The following is a 15678-nucleotide window of genomic DNA, read 5'->3' on the forward strand; positions in this document are numbered from 1 at the left end:
AAGTGAAAGTGAAGTCGCTCAGTCGTATCCGACTCTTAGCGACCCCATGCACTGCAGCCTACCAGGCTCCACCATCCATGGGAGTCTCCAGGCAAGAGTACTGGAGTGGGGTGCCATTGCCTTCTCCGGAAAGCATGTTTGAGATAGGACTAAATTTTGTGATATAATATTTGAACTACAAGAAGAGCAAACCAGTTAACCCTAAAGGAAATCAACTCTGAATATTCATTGGAAGGACTAATGCTAAAGCTGAAACTCTAATACTTTGGTCACTTAATTCGAAGAACTGACTCATTAGAAAAGACCCGGATGCTGGGAAACATTGAAGGCAGGAGGAGAAGGGGACGACAGAGGATGAGATGGTTGGATGTCATCACCAACTCAGCGGACATGAGTTTGAGCAAACTCCTGGAGATGGTGAAGGACAGGGAAACCTGGCATCCTGCAGTCTGTGGGGTTGCAAAGAGTCAGACACGACTGAGTGACTGAACAACAAACAACAAATCTTTGGATTATTAGACCTAGGGAAGAGTTTTGAAGCAAACCTTAAAAAGTCAACAAGAGTAGTCTTATGGAGGAGGGGCTGTTTACCTTGATGAAGGCTAGGTCTCTTTGTTGTTCAGTTAAATGGACTTTGACGAAGGTCTTGAAACTGCAGTAGTTATTTGCCACTTCATCTTTTTGGGCAGAAATTTCTTGAAATTAAAATCATGTTTAAGCATATTTTGGGGTTGTAGAGTCATTAATGTAGTCAGTTTAGTTCGTAACTCTTGTGTGGCTGTAAAGAGTTTAAGTTCTCAGTAGTTTTTCAAACTGCCATACATAGTGAAGTCATTTTGGTGGATTAAGATCTGCATTTTTTTCTTAATGAAATAGAAAAAACTAGAAAGCATAGCCTATAACAAAGGGTAAAAACACTGTTCTGTGAAATGTGTTTTGATTATGTATCTTATTCCAACAAATCTGAAGTGTCATCAATTAGGACGGAGGTTCATAACACTGTACAGGAGACAGGGATCAAGACCATCCCCATGGAAAAGAAATGCAAAAAAGCAAAATGGCTGTCTGAGTAGGCCTTACAAAAAGCTGTGAAGAGAAGAGAAACAAAAAGCAAAGGACAAAAGGAAAGATATTCCCATTTGAATGCAGAGTTCCAATGAATACCAAGGAGAGATAAGAAAGCCTTACTCAGCAATCAGTGCAAGGAAATAGAGGAAAACAACAGAATGGGAAAGATAGAGATCTCTTCAAGAAAACTAGAGATACCAAGGGAACATTTCATGCAAAGACGGGCTCAATAAAGGACAGAAATGGTATGGACCTAACAGAAGCAGAAGATATTAAGAAGAGGTGGCAAGAATACACAGAAGAACTGTACAAAAAAGAGCTTCATGACCCAGATAATCACGATGGTGTGATCACTCACCTAGAGCCAGACATCCTGGAATGTGAAGTCAAGTGGGCCTCAGAAAGCATCACTACGAACAAAGCTAGTGGAGGTGATGGAATTCCAGTTGAGCTGTTTCAGATCCTGAAAGATGATGCTGTGAAAGTACTGCACTCAACATGCCAGCAAATTTGGAAAACTCAGCAGTGGCCGCAGGACTGGAAAAGGTCAGTTTTCATTCCAATCCCAAAGAAAGGCAATGCCAAAAAATGCTCAAACTACCTCACAATTGTACTCATCTCACACGCTAGTGAAGTAATGCTCAAAAGTCACCAAACCAGGCTTCAGCAATACATGAACTGTAAACTTCCAGATGTCCAAGCTGCTTTTAGAAAAGGCAGAGGAACCAGAGATCAAATTGCCAACATCTGCTGGATCATCAAAAAAGCAAGAGAGTTCCAGAAAAACATCTATTTCTGCTTTATTGACTATGTCAAAGCCTTTGACTGTGTGGATCACAATAAACTGTGGAAAGTTCTGAAAGAGATGGGAATACCAGACCGCCTGATCTGACTCTTGAGAAACCTATATGCAGGCCAGGAAGCAGCAGTTAGAACTGGACATGGAACAACAGACTGGTTCCAAATAGGAAAAGGCTGTATATTGTCACCCTGCTTATTTAACTTATATGCAGAGTACATCATGAGAAACGCTGGGCTGGAAGAAGCACAAGCTGGAATCAAGATTGCCGGGAGAAACCTCAATAACCTCAGATATGCAGATGACACCACCCTTATGGCAGAAAGTGATGAGGAACTAAAAAGCCTCTTGAAAGCAAAAGTGGAAAGTGAAAAAGTTGGCTTAAAGCTCAACATTCAGAAAACGAAGATCATGGCATCTGGTTCCATCACTTCACGGCAAATAGATGGGGAAATAGTGGAAACAGTGGCTGACTTTATTTTGGGGGGGCTCCAAAATCACTGCAGATGGTGACTGCAGCCTTGAAATTAAAAGACGCTTACTCCTTGGAAAGAAAGTTATGACCAACCTAGATAGCATATTAAAAAGCAGAGATATTACTTTGTCAACAAAGGTCCATCTAGTCAGGTCCATCTAGTCAAGGCTATGGTTTTTCCAATAGTCATGTATGGGTGTGAGAGTTGGACTGTGAAGAAAGCTGAGTGCAGAAGAATCGCTGCTTTTAAACTGTGGTGTTGGAGAAGACTCTTGAGATTCTCTTGGACTGCAAGGAGATCCAACCAGTCCATCCTAAAGGAAACCAGTCCTGGCTGTTCATTGGAGGGACTGATGATGAGGCTGAAACTCCAATACTTTGGCCACCTCATGCAAAGTGTTGACTCATTGGAAAAGATGCTGGGAGCAATTGGGGGCAGGAGAAGAAGGGGACGACAGAGGATGAGATGGCTGGATGGCATCACTGAGTCAATGCACATCAGTTTGGGTGGACTCCGGGAGTTGGTGATAGACAGGGAGGCCTGGTGTGCTGAGATTCATGGGGTCACAAAGAGTCAGACACAACTGAGTCAGACACCACTGAACTGAACTGAACTGATGACACCAATATTTTATGTAGTATTGTCGGACATGACTGAGCGACTTCACTTTCACTTTTCACTTTCATACATTGGAGAAGGAGATGGCAGCCCACTCCAGTGTTCTTGCCTGGAGAATCCCGGGGACGGGAGAGCTTGGTGGGCTGCCGTCCATGGGGTTGCACAGAGTCGGACACGACTGAAGTGACTTAGCAGTAGCAGGAGCAAGAAAGCAAAAACTATCCAAATAATGATACCCTATTGCTACATCCTAATCACAGAGATATTAAAATAAGAGGAAGAACTTCTTAGAATTGATGAACTAATTGTAGGATATCTATAAAAATGGTAATTGGATCACAGTAGCACTTCTCTGGTGGCTCAGCTGGTGAAGAATCTACCTGCAACGCAGGAGACCTAGGTTCGATCCCTAGATTGGGAAGATCGCCTGGAGAAGGGAACGGCTACCCGCTCCAGTATTCTGGCCTGGAGAATTCCATGGACTGTATAGTCCATGAGGTCCCAAAGAATCAGACACGACTGAGCAAATTACATTTAGCGCTACTTATTGCTCATTATTGCTTTGAGCTGTGTTATTGCTAAGGGTTTGAAAGCCACCGTTGTAGGGGAAGAATGTAGGAAAGAAGCAGGTAAGTCCACCATAAGGCAGCTTGAAATGAGCGCTTCCTGAGCAGAAATGCAAAGTACCTGCTCTTATTGGAGGGAACAAGTGATGAGGTCTGAAGATACCAGGAAAGTTTCAACCCAAAGACAGAGCATTTGAGTTGGGCTTGATTCCATCAGCAAAGTATGAGGAAAAAGACATTTCAAGATGAGAGGGCAGAATGTACAAAAGCATGAATGTGCTGGACACGCTTTGGAAAAAAGTCTGACGGGACTGGGGAAATGAAGGCAAGTTAGTACCCAATTGAGAAGGCCTTGCTTGGATGCCAAAACTTTTGGATTTATGCTAAAGGCAGAAGGAGAGGAATTTAGATGATTCAACTAGTATTTAAGAACGGTAATTCTGGAATGAATGGAAAGGGTAGATTAGGTGAACAAGAAGTTGGCAACAGGAAGAAGGCAGAAGGATTCGTCTACATTGTTGTTTTCTGCCGTGCATCCAGTCTGTCTTACTCTGGTGACAATACTCTGATGTCCTTTAAGGAGCCTTCCTTTCTGTAAGTCAATTCTTTTTGTAACAGTGACAGAAAACCCAATTCAAATTGTGTTTTAAGCATGAGAGAAGGAGGGCGGGGATGGAAGAGAGAGGATTCTATTGGGCATAGAAAGGGGATGTTAATACGAGTGATAACTTGAAGCCAAATCAACTGGCCTTGATAAAGGGAAAGTCGTGAGTCACCCACGTGGGTCCCATTTTTCCTGTTTGAGTTTAGATTCCCTCATTAGGCTACTTGTTTGATCTTTTTCCAATTCACTTACTGTCTTCCTATGAAAATAAACTGTCAGTATCTTGATTTTAAAGATGGAGGGTAAGGCAGATTTTAGACATATAGACCACCAAGCTTGATGCCAATTCCTGGAAATTTTCTAATGTAAATCATTAAACATATGTTAGGGGAAATGTAACAGTTAATAGGAGTCATCATAGATTCTTTTCAAGTAAATAATGACAAAAGAAATACCACTTCCTTTCTTGATAGGATTATTACATTACTAAACAATGGGTAGTGTAGTCTTGATCATCTCAAAAAGTCAAAGCATTTTTGTGGATAAGATTGAGAAATATGGGTTTAGATAATTGTAGAGACTGAACTGAATTATAGAGAAAGTTTGATTCAAAGAGTGCTAATTACTGGAGAGACATTAATCTTGAGGCTTCCAGTCTCAAGAAAAGCGATACAGATTTGTCCTCCTTTGTCAAGACTTGGGCAATATTTTTAGCAATGTTTTGAGTTAAGATTTGAGGAGGATACAGAACTCAGAGCTGAATATGTTGACAGAATATTTACTCAAAAAAAATTTTTTTTAAGAGATGACATCTGGTTGCAATAAATACAAAGCATAGTATCTTTGTTCAAGAAATCATTTGAAAGGGGCCAGGATTTAGGAGACTTGACCTGATAGTGTGACTATAAGATAGAGATATGCATACAATGTGAGCTGCCACCAAAAAAAAAAAAAAAACTAACAAAATGTAGACTGTGTTAATGCAAAACAAGTCAAGGGGCACTAGACCTATGCTATTCAGTTCAGAATTTCTGAACTCATGTGTTCAAACATAGATACAACATTAAAAGAGCTCCTTGCATAACAAACCAGAATTCTTTAGAAGGAGACATCCAGGTAGAGTATGGAAACCATTTTTTCTCTAAAGAAAAGATGAGGGAATTGGGTCTGCTTAACCTGCAGAAAAGCAATTTGCTAAAGAGTTGTTATGCAGAGAGTAGATTTATTCCATATTGCACTGGAGTTCAGATATAAGACCATCAGGAGGGCTATTATGGAGAGAAAGATTTTGGCTCAGCATAAGAAAGGACAGTTTTGGATACTGGAATTGAGCCCCGTGGTCAGGACCTCCTGGTGAAGTGAGTTCTACATCACTGGAAGCGTTCAATCAGAAAACAGTGGCCACCTGTCAGGGATGCTATAAAAGGAATTTCTGGAGGGGCCTATAGAGAGGTGATAATATCCAAGGTCTTTAATTGCAAGTTTCCATGTGTCGATATTTATACTATTAATTTAAAATGATTGCTTTTCTAGACATGGTTTCCAAAGGAATATGTTGTAATTTTCTTTGTAAATAAAACAACTTTCCACTGAAGAAACTGATTGCCAACTCCAGCTGATTCTTGTTCTTTGTGGAATTATGTTCTGTAAGTTTGCTTTGAACATTGAACTAGTGACTGCTGAACCATTGCTTTTAAGGGGGATACAGGATTAGTTTCCTTTATTTATTATTTATTCATTATTATTTATTGTTAGTTTCCTGGTAATATCCTTTATCAAGTAACCCCTTTCAGATAAAACACTTTATAAACATTATTTCATTCTCTTAGGCTATGATAAATAGGATTTTGGAGAAAAGCTGCAATGCCATAAGCTTCTTACATTTTTTAGACAAAAATCTAGCTTTCTTTGCAACAAAATCTCAATCTGTACACTTACTTTTTGAATAATGGTTATGTAACTAACCACTTAAATATACTGGGAAATACCTATTCGGATAATTTTGCAAGAACAACAGATAAAGGATCCTCCCCATGATTTATCTGCCTTGGAAGTCAGTATTTTCTGGAAGTGGGATAAATCTGCAGAAATGGTAGAGTTAAATGACTAATACAATAGTGTAGATCCCATGGCAACACACACACACTTTTTAAGAGGGAGCAGAGCTATGGCGACACTCTTGGCTTTAGAGAAATCTGGTCTGAGGGTTTTCTTATTTATACTCTGTCCATCCTCTTCCTATCTTGAGAGCCCTGTTAGCCTGAGGAGAAGAGATGCTCCTGAGTTCTGGAGATAGTCCACATTTTTGAAATGAACTCTTGAGACCACAAAGTCTTCTATAGCCATCCTCAGTTTTTGAGAACAATCTGGGCCTCCAGCACATGATCAATGCAAATTAAAATAAGATTCGACAAACTGTTCCTTAGCCTATCCACCGAGTGATAAATATTTTGAATTGTGGGGACAAAGCAGCTTTCAGGACACAAGGTCATTCCCCTCCTTTTTGCACTCCAAATTGTCAAGCTATCTGCCATTTGGGGAAGAAGGTAATCACTATGTGTAACTCTAAGGAAACATGCTGATGATGTGTTTACATTGGTCATTCTGAGTGCTCAAGTTATCAACTGGTATATAATATTGTTCAGTAGGTCTATCTGCCACAATCCCATCTCCTATTTGACATATTTTACCAGCTGTCAGTTACCACCATTGGAACAACCTTCCCTGAAGATGTCATCCCCAGAGGCCAGTACCCATCTCTGAGACCTGACTGAAGCCTTCACTGTTTCCAGTGAAGAGTACCCTAGGAGTGGTATTCTGAAAGGAAATGGCCAGACCCTCAGGAGGCTTAAAAGATCCATCTGCCCATCCTGGGAAGCTCTATCCTGTGAATTCCCACCCCAGGCTATCTCCCCATCTTTGACACTCGTCCCATATCCAAGGCATTACACAGGACCCAAGCTCAGAAAGACCCCATATTTGGTTTAATACTCTCCTCTCACCATCTTGAAATCCCTAGTAAGTTTATCTTTGAACTCATGTTTTGCAGGGCAGTTGGATGGGACAATGGAGCATCCATGTGAGCAGGAGATAGATGCAATTCGTGTCCACTGTTCTTTGCCACCCCATTCACATGCAGTTTTCTCAGTGCCCCGTGAGGACAGAATTCTGGTGGACTCACAATGCGCTGGAGTTCAGTGAGACAAAGCAAGGAAGTACAAGGTGTGATACATTTACAACTGAATAAGTGGGGGTGCTGACAGCTCTGAGAGGCCATGTTTCCATTGGAACCAGAACTTGCTTCAAACGCAGAAAGAAGGCATTTTAGGAAACACAAAAGATCAAGGAACCCTATCACGTCCTTTCTTGTGTTACTTCCCCTTATTAGTCAACCACCTGCACGCATGCGAAGTCTCTTCAGTTGTGTCCGACTCTGCAACCTCATTGACCGTAGCTTGCCAGGCCCCTCTGTCCATGGGATTTCCCAGGCAAGGATACTGGAGTGGCTTGCCTTTTCCTTCCAGGCTGAAAATATTTCTTTTTCCTTTCAGCCATTTCTTATACCTCAGTAAGTCAAAGGTAGGAGTGTTGGTTCAATGTGTGTATCAAGAAGTGAAAAAATAATGGTTAAGTTTGTTTTCTGCTGCTAATGGTTAGTTGCTTTCCACTGCTCTGGTGAGATCAAAACACATGCTCATAAGAGCTGCAACATAGAAACTGGGTCATTTTAGTGATTTCACATAGGAGGTAAACACTCATATTTGTGTTTCAAACTATATTTGCATCTTACAATAAAATTCATGCTGACAACTTGTTTTTAATTTTTCCTTACCTAGAATATTTGTTATAATTATTGACTGTCTAAATTAAACACTGTAAGTCAAGAGAGACCAGAAAGAAAGGAGAAAAGCTTTATATTTTAGTACCTTTCTTTTTTCCTACTCTTTGAATAAGAGGCCTCAGAAATTAGGTAGCCAACTTTGAACCCCCCCGCCCACAAAAGAGTCCCAATAGCCTTGCTCTGGAGAAAGTGGGTCTGGAAAAGACACTCCACCTGCCTGCATCCTGTTCACTGACGACAGGGTTAGGGCAGGAGAGGTGAGAGAGGACCTCTGCTCTGTGGATGGGGCGTCCAAGGCTGCTGCAGCACCCAGCTGCCCACTCACAGGAGCTGCATGTCCTGTAGTAAACAGTGGCTTCTACTCATGGAGGTAGGAAGTGGGGGTGGAAGGAAGTCCTTGTTCCGCTGTAGAGCACATTTTCCCATGGAAACAATGATGTAGGTCACAGTTCTCATCCTCTTGTAGTCCAGCTGCTTGTGGGCTAAATGGGCCTCTAAGAGCTGGCTTGAGAACCTAACCAGTATTTGTCACATTCTCTGGGAAAAATGCATTTTCAGTTTCAAACAACTAAATTAGAAATCAAAGTTTGGGAACATAACTCTTATTCAGGGACTATCTGTATTTTGCTAACTCAGAAGAAATACTGAGATCTTCGAGAAGGATGGTGTGTGTAAGACCCAGATAAACAATTAAACATTAATGAGAAAGGTTATTAATTGTAATAACTTCACTGTATCCTCCACATGGTATGAAGAGTCCAGTCCTTCAGACTTGCTGCTTGAAGAACTTGTGTGCAAATTCACCACAGTTGACTGGTCTCTGGCAACTAACACATACCAACCAAACCCAAGAGATTTCACTGTAAACTCGATGCCAGTTCGTAAAGAACACAAGAAAAGCTGTGCTAAGTTGGACTAAAGATTTATCCAGCCTTTTATTCTCTGACAATGATTGTGAACATCTACATTTTATTTACTCTAAACTCTAGGGTGGGGCATAGTATCTGAATATAGTGTCCTCCCAATAAAATGTTTGTTGAAAATGAAATGTTTTTGAATATCACAATTGCCCCCATGACATTAACTTCAAAAGGTAAATAAGAATTTCCTCCAAATATCCACTTATTTACTATTTTTAAAGCAACTGTCTTCTTAGGAAATCTTTGATTATTTTAGTTGCTCTTTTCTCTGACCTGGTGTATAGACTAGGCTCTAAGGTTTTGAGGCGGAATTAGATGCTTTACACTAGATTTAGCCTCATTACCATTTTGTCAAATGTAGAACAAAACAGTGCTCTCAGTTTTGTTTTCCACGTTCTTAGCAAAGAAGCTAACATGGAAATTATTGTTCTATGACTTTAGCAAACAGCAATAACTCATGGTTCTCTTTCTTGAAATAACACATAATTTCAAGCTCGTCTTCTTTCAAGTGTCTTTCAGACTAACCACCTAAAAGGATTATCAAAAATCAGTACAGAATGAAATTCATTTGCCATACTTCTGTCCACTCACGTAGCTTTGTGCAATTTATCTTTACTTCAATTTAGATTGGTCTGCTTGGTGTTTACTACTCTGGAGAGCTTAAGGACACCTCAGTCTAGTGAATTTTTTTGTATGAGCCCACTTTCAAACAGTCTATGAAATTTTTTAAGTTTAGTCCTCTAGTAATCCTTGAGGATTCCTCCATGAAATCAGAAAAATCCATCCAGTATTTTGGCACCAACAACAGTCAGCAGACCTTGGTACTGGCCCCAGTTCCGCCACTTACTAGTTGTTAGAGTCCAAGCAAGTCATTTAATCTTATCGTTAAAATGCCTCACTCCCTCGCAGGCTTGTTCCAAGGATCTCAGGAGATAATGTGTGTGAAAGCACTCCGAAAATGCTAAATGACTGTATAAATAAGGGGTGCTATTAATATCTCCACCCAGAAGCTTGCCTGTTTAAACCATGGTTTCCTGAAGTTAAGCCAGCTCGCTCTCTCCTTTCACTCAATTCATTTCACAGATATTCCTTTTAAGTGCCTGCTTTACCCAAGGTAGAACTTTCTCCTTATTTTTTGAGTAACTTAGCTGGGTAGGGCTTTTCTTCAATGTTTAGTGTGTAAATTGGTTAAAAAAAAAAAAGTTTTGAAGAATGTCGCTTTCACTGCTTCCATGCTTATTTATCCCTCAAAGAATCGTGATCAAATAGTGAAGCATGAGACATGCTGGAGCATGCTGCACAGACAGAAGGCCAGAAGACTCTGCCTGCATCTCCCACGGAAAACAGGAGTGTTCTCTCTGCAGCCCAGGAGAGACAAAGCAAAGCTCAGACAGGTACAGCTGACGACCCAGTGGGAAGGGGATGAAGAGAAACTGTGTAAAATCCCTACAGGCCCCAATAGTCAGAATTATCAGAAATAAGATTTACTTACATGAAAGCAGCTTACAGAAGCCTTTAATTTAGCTGGTGGTCCATTCAGCAAAGAAAATTTTCTTCCAGTTTTTGAAGCTTCTGAGGGTTTATAAAGACTGTTTCCAAAGGAAAAATAAAAGGCAAACGATTCTTGGGGAAGAGGGAAAAAGACAGATTTTTAAAAATGATTTAGCCGTACAGCAGATTATGAAGGCGGGAAAAGGAAGAGGTTAAAATGATTCTTTCCCTCCTCGCTCTGTGACTCAGAGATTAATTTTAAAAATAATCTTCATCACAGTATGAGAAGCTGAGCAAAGACATGCATCTTCACATTTCAAGTTCCGTGATGGGCTTGGAGAGGAAGGAACAAAAGAAAGAGGGAGATAAGAAACAGTAACCATTAACAATAATCTGAAAAAGATTTCACCTACTCAGAAGAGGTGAGGTGAAATTAAAGGCAGGTCTAGCTGTGATGAAATAGGCACTTCCTGTTATTACCCTATTCTGAAGTATGTTGTAACAGCAAGGATGAAGCCTCAACTTGCCTTTTCAGTCTTACCTCCCACTGAATTTTCTGGTGATCCATATTTTACTAATTCAAATGAGTTTTCATCTTTCAATGCCATTCCCCTTTCTTTGTATTGGCAACAGAAGGCTCTTTTCTAGGTGTTTTCTTAGTCACATTTAATTTATATTAGCATGTTCATGGAGAAGGCAATGGCACCCCACTCCATGGAAAATCCTGGAAAATCCCATGGACGGAGGAGCCTGGGAGGCTGCAGTCCATGGGGTCTCTAGGAATCAGACACGACTGAGCAACTTCACTTTCACTTTTCACTTTCATGCATTGGAGAAGGAAATGGCAACCCACTCCAGTGTTCTTGCCTGGAGAATCCCAGGGACAGGGGAGCCTGGTGGGTTGCTGTCTATGGGGTTGTACAGAGTCGGACACGACTGAAGTGACTTAGCAACAGCAGCAGCATGTTCATATATTTTGTTTTGAATTGAAAACATTAAAGCTTACAAAAAAGTTGCACACATAGGATAATTAACTTTTTTTTACCTGAATAGTTTGAGAGTAGGTTGCTGGCATGACAACTGTGGTGGACATTGAGATGCATTGACCAGATGCCCGTCAAGGAAGGATCTTTTGCCCAGTCATGAGGACTGTGGTTGACACGCATCTGTCAGTGGTCATTTTCTTCAGGTTTGGCCTCACCTGCAAAGAGCCACCTTGCCCAAGGAGATGCCCCTTTCCCAAGTGGCCCAAATCCAAGGACTGATCAAGGGAAGGATAGAGAAGCCTGGCTATATTGGCCCTGTGCAGGACAACTGCAATGGGCCATTTCTGCTAAAGAGCTCCCAGTGGGGTTAGTTGAGCTTACCCAGTTTGCATCTCAGATCAGTATCTCTGTCTGCCCAGTGTTGTTTCCTTCCCCTTCAATCCATAGATACTGATCCCAAGAGCCCTTCTTCATAATTATCCTGAACGCTAAAGCCTGTCTTAGTCTGCTTCTTGGAAAACCCAAACTGGCACAGCTGGAGCAAGGAGAGACCTGAGAAAGCAGTTGATAAGATGGGATTTTGGATTTGGATCACCACCTGACTTGTAGGAGGACCACATCGCTGGTGATGAATGGAGCACAGATAGCCCCTGGCATAAGGTAGCAGTCTAGTTACTTACACTTCCACCAGTGGTGAATTGGAATAGCATACTCGTGGAAGAGAATGTATTAATTAGTTGATGCAATATATGGAGAGAGTAGTAACTATAAGGACAGTGGAACTGTATGGGTATTGCTTAGCTCTTTTGAAGCTCTAGGAGAAGAAAACAAAAAGCTGAGCAAGTGGATAGCAGGCAGCTGAAAGCCAACTGTGAAAGCCAGAGTCTCTTTGGCAAAGAGACTTTAATAACCAGCAGAGGGAGCACAGAGAAAGATAAGGACCAGACAACACTAATTCATCAATGTGGCCAAGTTCCAAAGAAGGTTAAACTACTAACTAGACTAGGTCTCCTAGTCCAAAGACAGGGCTTTTGTTGAGGAAGAAGGAGACCCTGACACATACATTCCCAGCTTTTTTTTATCCTCTGAGCCTGAAAAAGTGAGCCACCCTTTTCTATCAAGAGCCAACCACTCCCCTTGCTTGAGACAATGCCAAGGACTCTTCCTACAGTACAAAATGTGTCTCCTCAGGATCTTCCCCCTCTACCCTCCTGTCCACAAAGTCTATACATAGAGTTAAGTGGAAGCATAACTCAGCTGGGGACATGCTAGGTCTGATAAGGGAGGAAAGAAACTGTATCCCAAAGGAGTAACAAGATTTAACTGACATGGATTGCAGTGAATTTGACAAGATGTGTACACTGAAATCTACAAAACTTTGTTGAAGAAAGTTAAAGAAGACCTAAATTAATGGAAAGATAGTCCATGTTCACTTATTGGAAGACATAATATTGTTAAGATGGCAATATGATCCAAATTGATCCATAGGTTGAATGTAATCCTTATCGAAATCTCACTTGGTTCTTCTACAGAACTTAACAAACTGATCCTAAAATTCATATGGAATTGTAGGGGACCCCAAATAGTCAAAACATTATTGAAAAAGAACAAAGGTGAAAGATTCGATTCCCAGTTTCAAAACTTACTACAAAGCTATTGTAGTACTGGCATAAGGGTAGACATGTAGATCAAGGAAAAAAAGTTGAGAGTCCAGAAATAAACCTACACATTTATGGGGCCGTGGATTTTCAAGAATACCAAAAAAATATTCTGTGAAGAAAGAATAGGTTGTTTTTTTTTTTTTTGATAAATGGTGCTATCCACATGCAAAAGAAAGAATTTGGACCCTTATCTCACAAAATACACAAAACTTGAGTCAAAATGAATCATAGTCTTAAATGTAAGAGCTAACACTATAAATCTCTTAGAAAAAAAGTATAAATTTTAGTGACTTTGTATTAGGCAATGGTTTCTTAGACATGATACAAAACAGAGTCAACCAAAGTTTAGATCATCAAAATTAAAATATTTTCTTTTAATTAAAATCTTTTGTGCTTCAGGGAACACTACCAAGAAAGTCAAAAGACAGCCTACAGAATAGGAGAAAATATTTGCAAATCATATATCTGATATCAGTCTAATATCCAGAATGTATATATAGAGGAGCCTGGCAGGCTACAGTCCACATGGTCACACAGAGTCAGACACGACTGAAGTGACTTTATATATATATATATATATATATATATATATATATATATATATATATGAACTTAACAGTAATAAGACAAATAACCCAATTTTAAAATAGACCAAATATTTGAATAGTTGAATAAGAAAGATATACAAATGGATAAAAAAGCATATGAAAATATGTTCAATATCAGTGACTTTTTACAGAAATGTAAATCAAAACCACAATAAGATACCACTTCACACCAACAGAATGACTATAATAAAAAGAAAGAAGGCTTCCCTGTTGGCTAAGTGATAGAGAATCTGCTTGTCATTGCAGGAGACATGGGTTCGATCCCTAATCCGGGAAGACCCCACATGCCTCAGAGCAACTAAACCTGTGTGCCGTAACTATTGAGCCTGTGCTCTAGAGCCTGGGAGCAGCAACTACTGAGCCCACGTGATGCAATTCCTGAAGCCCGCAAGCCCTAGAGCCTGTACTCTGTAACAAGCGAAGCCTGCGCAACGAGAAGCCCGCACACTGCAACTAGAGAACAGCTTCTGCTCGCTGGAACTAGAGAAAAGCCCATGTAGCAACAAAGAACCAGCACAGCTAAAAATAAATAAATAAATGTATAATTTAAACAATAAGAAAACGAAGCGTTGCTGAGGTTGTGGGAAAATTGGAACCCTCATACACTGCTGGTGGGCATGTAAAATGGTGCAGCCAGTTTGAAAAACAGTGTGACAACTGCGAAAAATGTTAAACATAAAATTACCATCTGAGCCAGCAATTCCACTTCTACATGTATTCTCAAGAGAACTGAAAACACAATGTCCACACAAAAATTTGTACACAAATATTTATAGCAGCATGATTCATAATAGCCCAAAAGGGAAAACAACCCAAATGTTAATCAAATGATGACTGGATAAATGAAATTTCCTCTATCCATAAAATGGAATACTATTCAGTTGTAAGAAGGAATGAGAGTCTGATATATGCTACAACATGGGTAAACCTTGAAAACGTTAAGCTAAGTGAAAGAAGGCAGGCATAAAAGGCTGCATATTGTATGCATCCACTTAATGACATGTCCAGAGTAGGCAAATTCTTAGAGACAGAAAGTAAATTAGTGGTTGCCAGGGGCTGTCAGGGAGAATAAGGAGTGAACTGCTAACTGGCACAGGGTTACATTTTAGAGTGATGAAATTACTCTAAAATAGATTGTGGTGATGGTTGCCCAACCTTGTGAACATACTAAAAAACACTGAGCTGTACACTTCAAAATGGTGAATTTAATGTATAATGCTATCTCAGTGCTTTAAAAAGAACTCAGGGAAGTGAGCATGCTGGTGTTGATATACTATGAAAGACCAGAAACCCCACCAGATGACTGTCCCATGGGAGGACGGGGAGGATACACCATCTACAGAAGCAATAAAGTATGTGTTGGTGAAAACGTACCAGCCTGGCTATGAAGTTCAGTGGCGGCTCTTTCGCAGGCTGGGCTGATGGTAGGCGATGTTGTTGTAAAACTGACTGCCTTATTAGCAATGGAGTTAACACAACCCAGAAATAATTGAACCAGATGGCATCACACAAGTGTCAGAAACCATGAGGGTACAATTATGATAATAAGTGGTAAGATCAGAGTGGCAACCAGGGGGACTTGACCAGCAGAGAGTTATGGAGATAATTAATGAAACTTGGTGTCACTTGCTAAAAAAAATAGATGGGGAGCCAATAAGGGTACTACTCAGTTTGTACAAGCAAAAGAAAACAAAAAGGGTATAGGGCAGGGGGCCCCAACCTCCAGGGTCTAATAGCCTAATGATCTGAGATGGAGCTGGTGTAATAATAATAGAAATAAGGTGCATAATAAATGCAATGCATTTGAATCAATCTGAAACCAACACCTCCCTGCCAGTCCCTGGAAAAACTGTCTTCCATGAAACTGGTCCCTGATGCCAAAAAGGTTGGGGAACACTGCTGTAGGGAATGGAACTATTTGAGAGCAAAGGTTTTGAATACTATTGAAATTAAATTGGTACTAACTGGAACAACGTTGCTATGCATTAAGGTATTAATCATAATTCCCAGGGCAACCATTAAGAAAATAACTCAAATATA

This window comes from Ovis canadensis, chromosome 7 (genome assembly GCF_042477335.2).
Source record: "Ovis canadensis isolate MfBH-ARS-UI-01 breed Bighorn chromosome 7, ARS-UI_OviCan_v2, whole genome shotgun sequence".
NCBI classification, from domain to species: domain Eukaryota; kingdom Metazoa; phylum Chordata; class Mammalia; order Artiodactyla; family Bovidae; genus Ovis; species Ovis canadensis.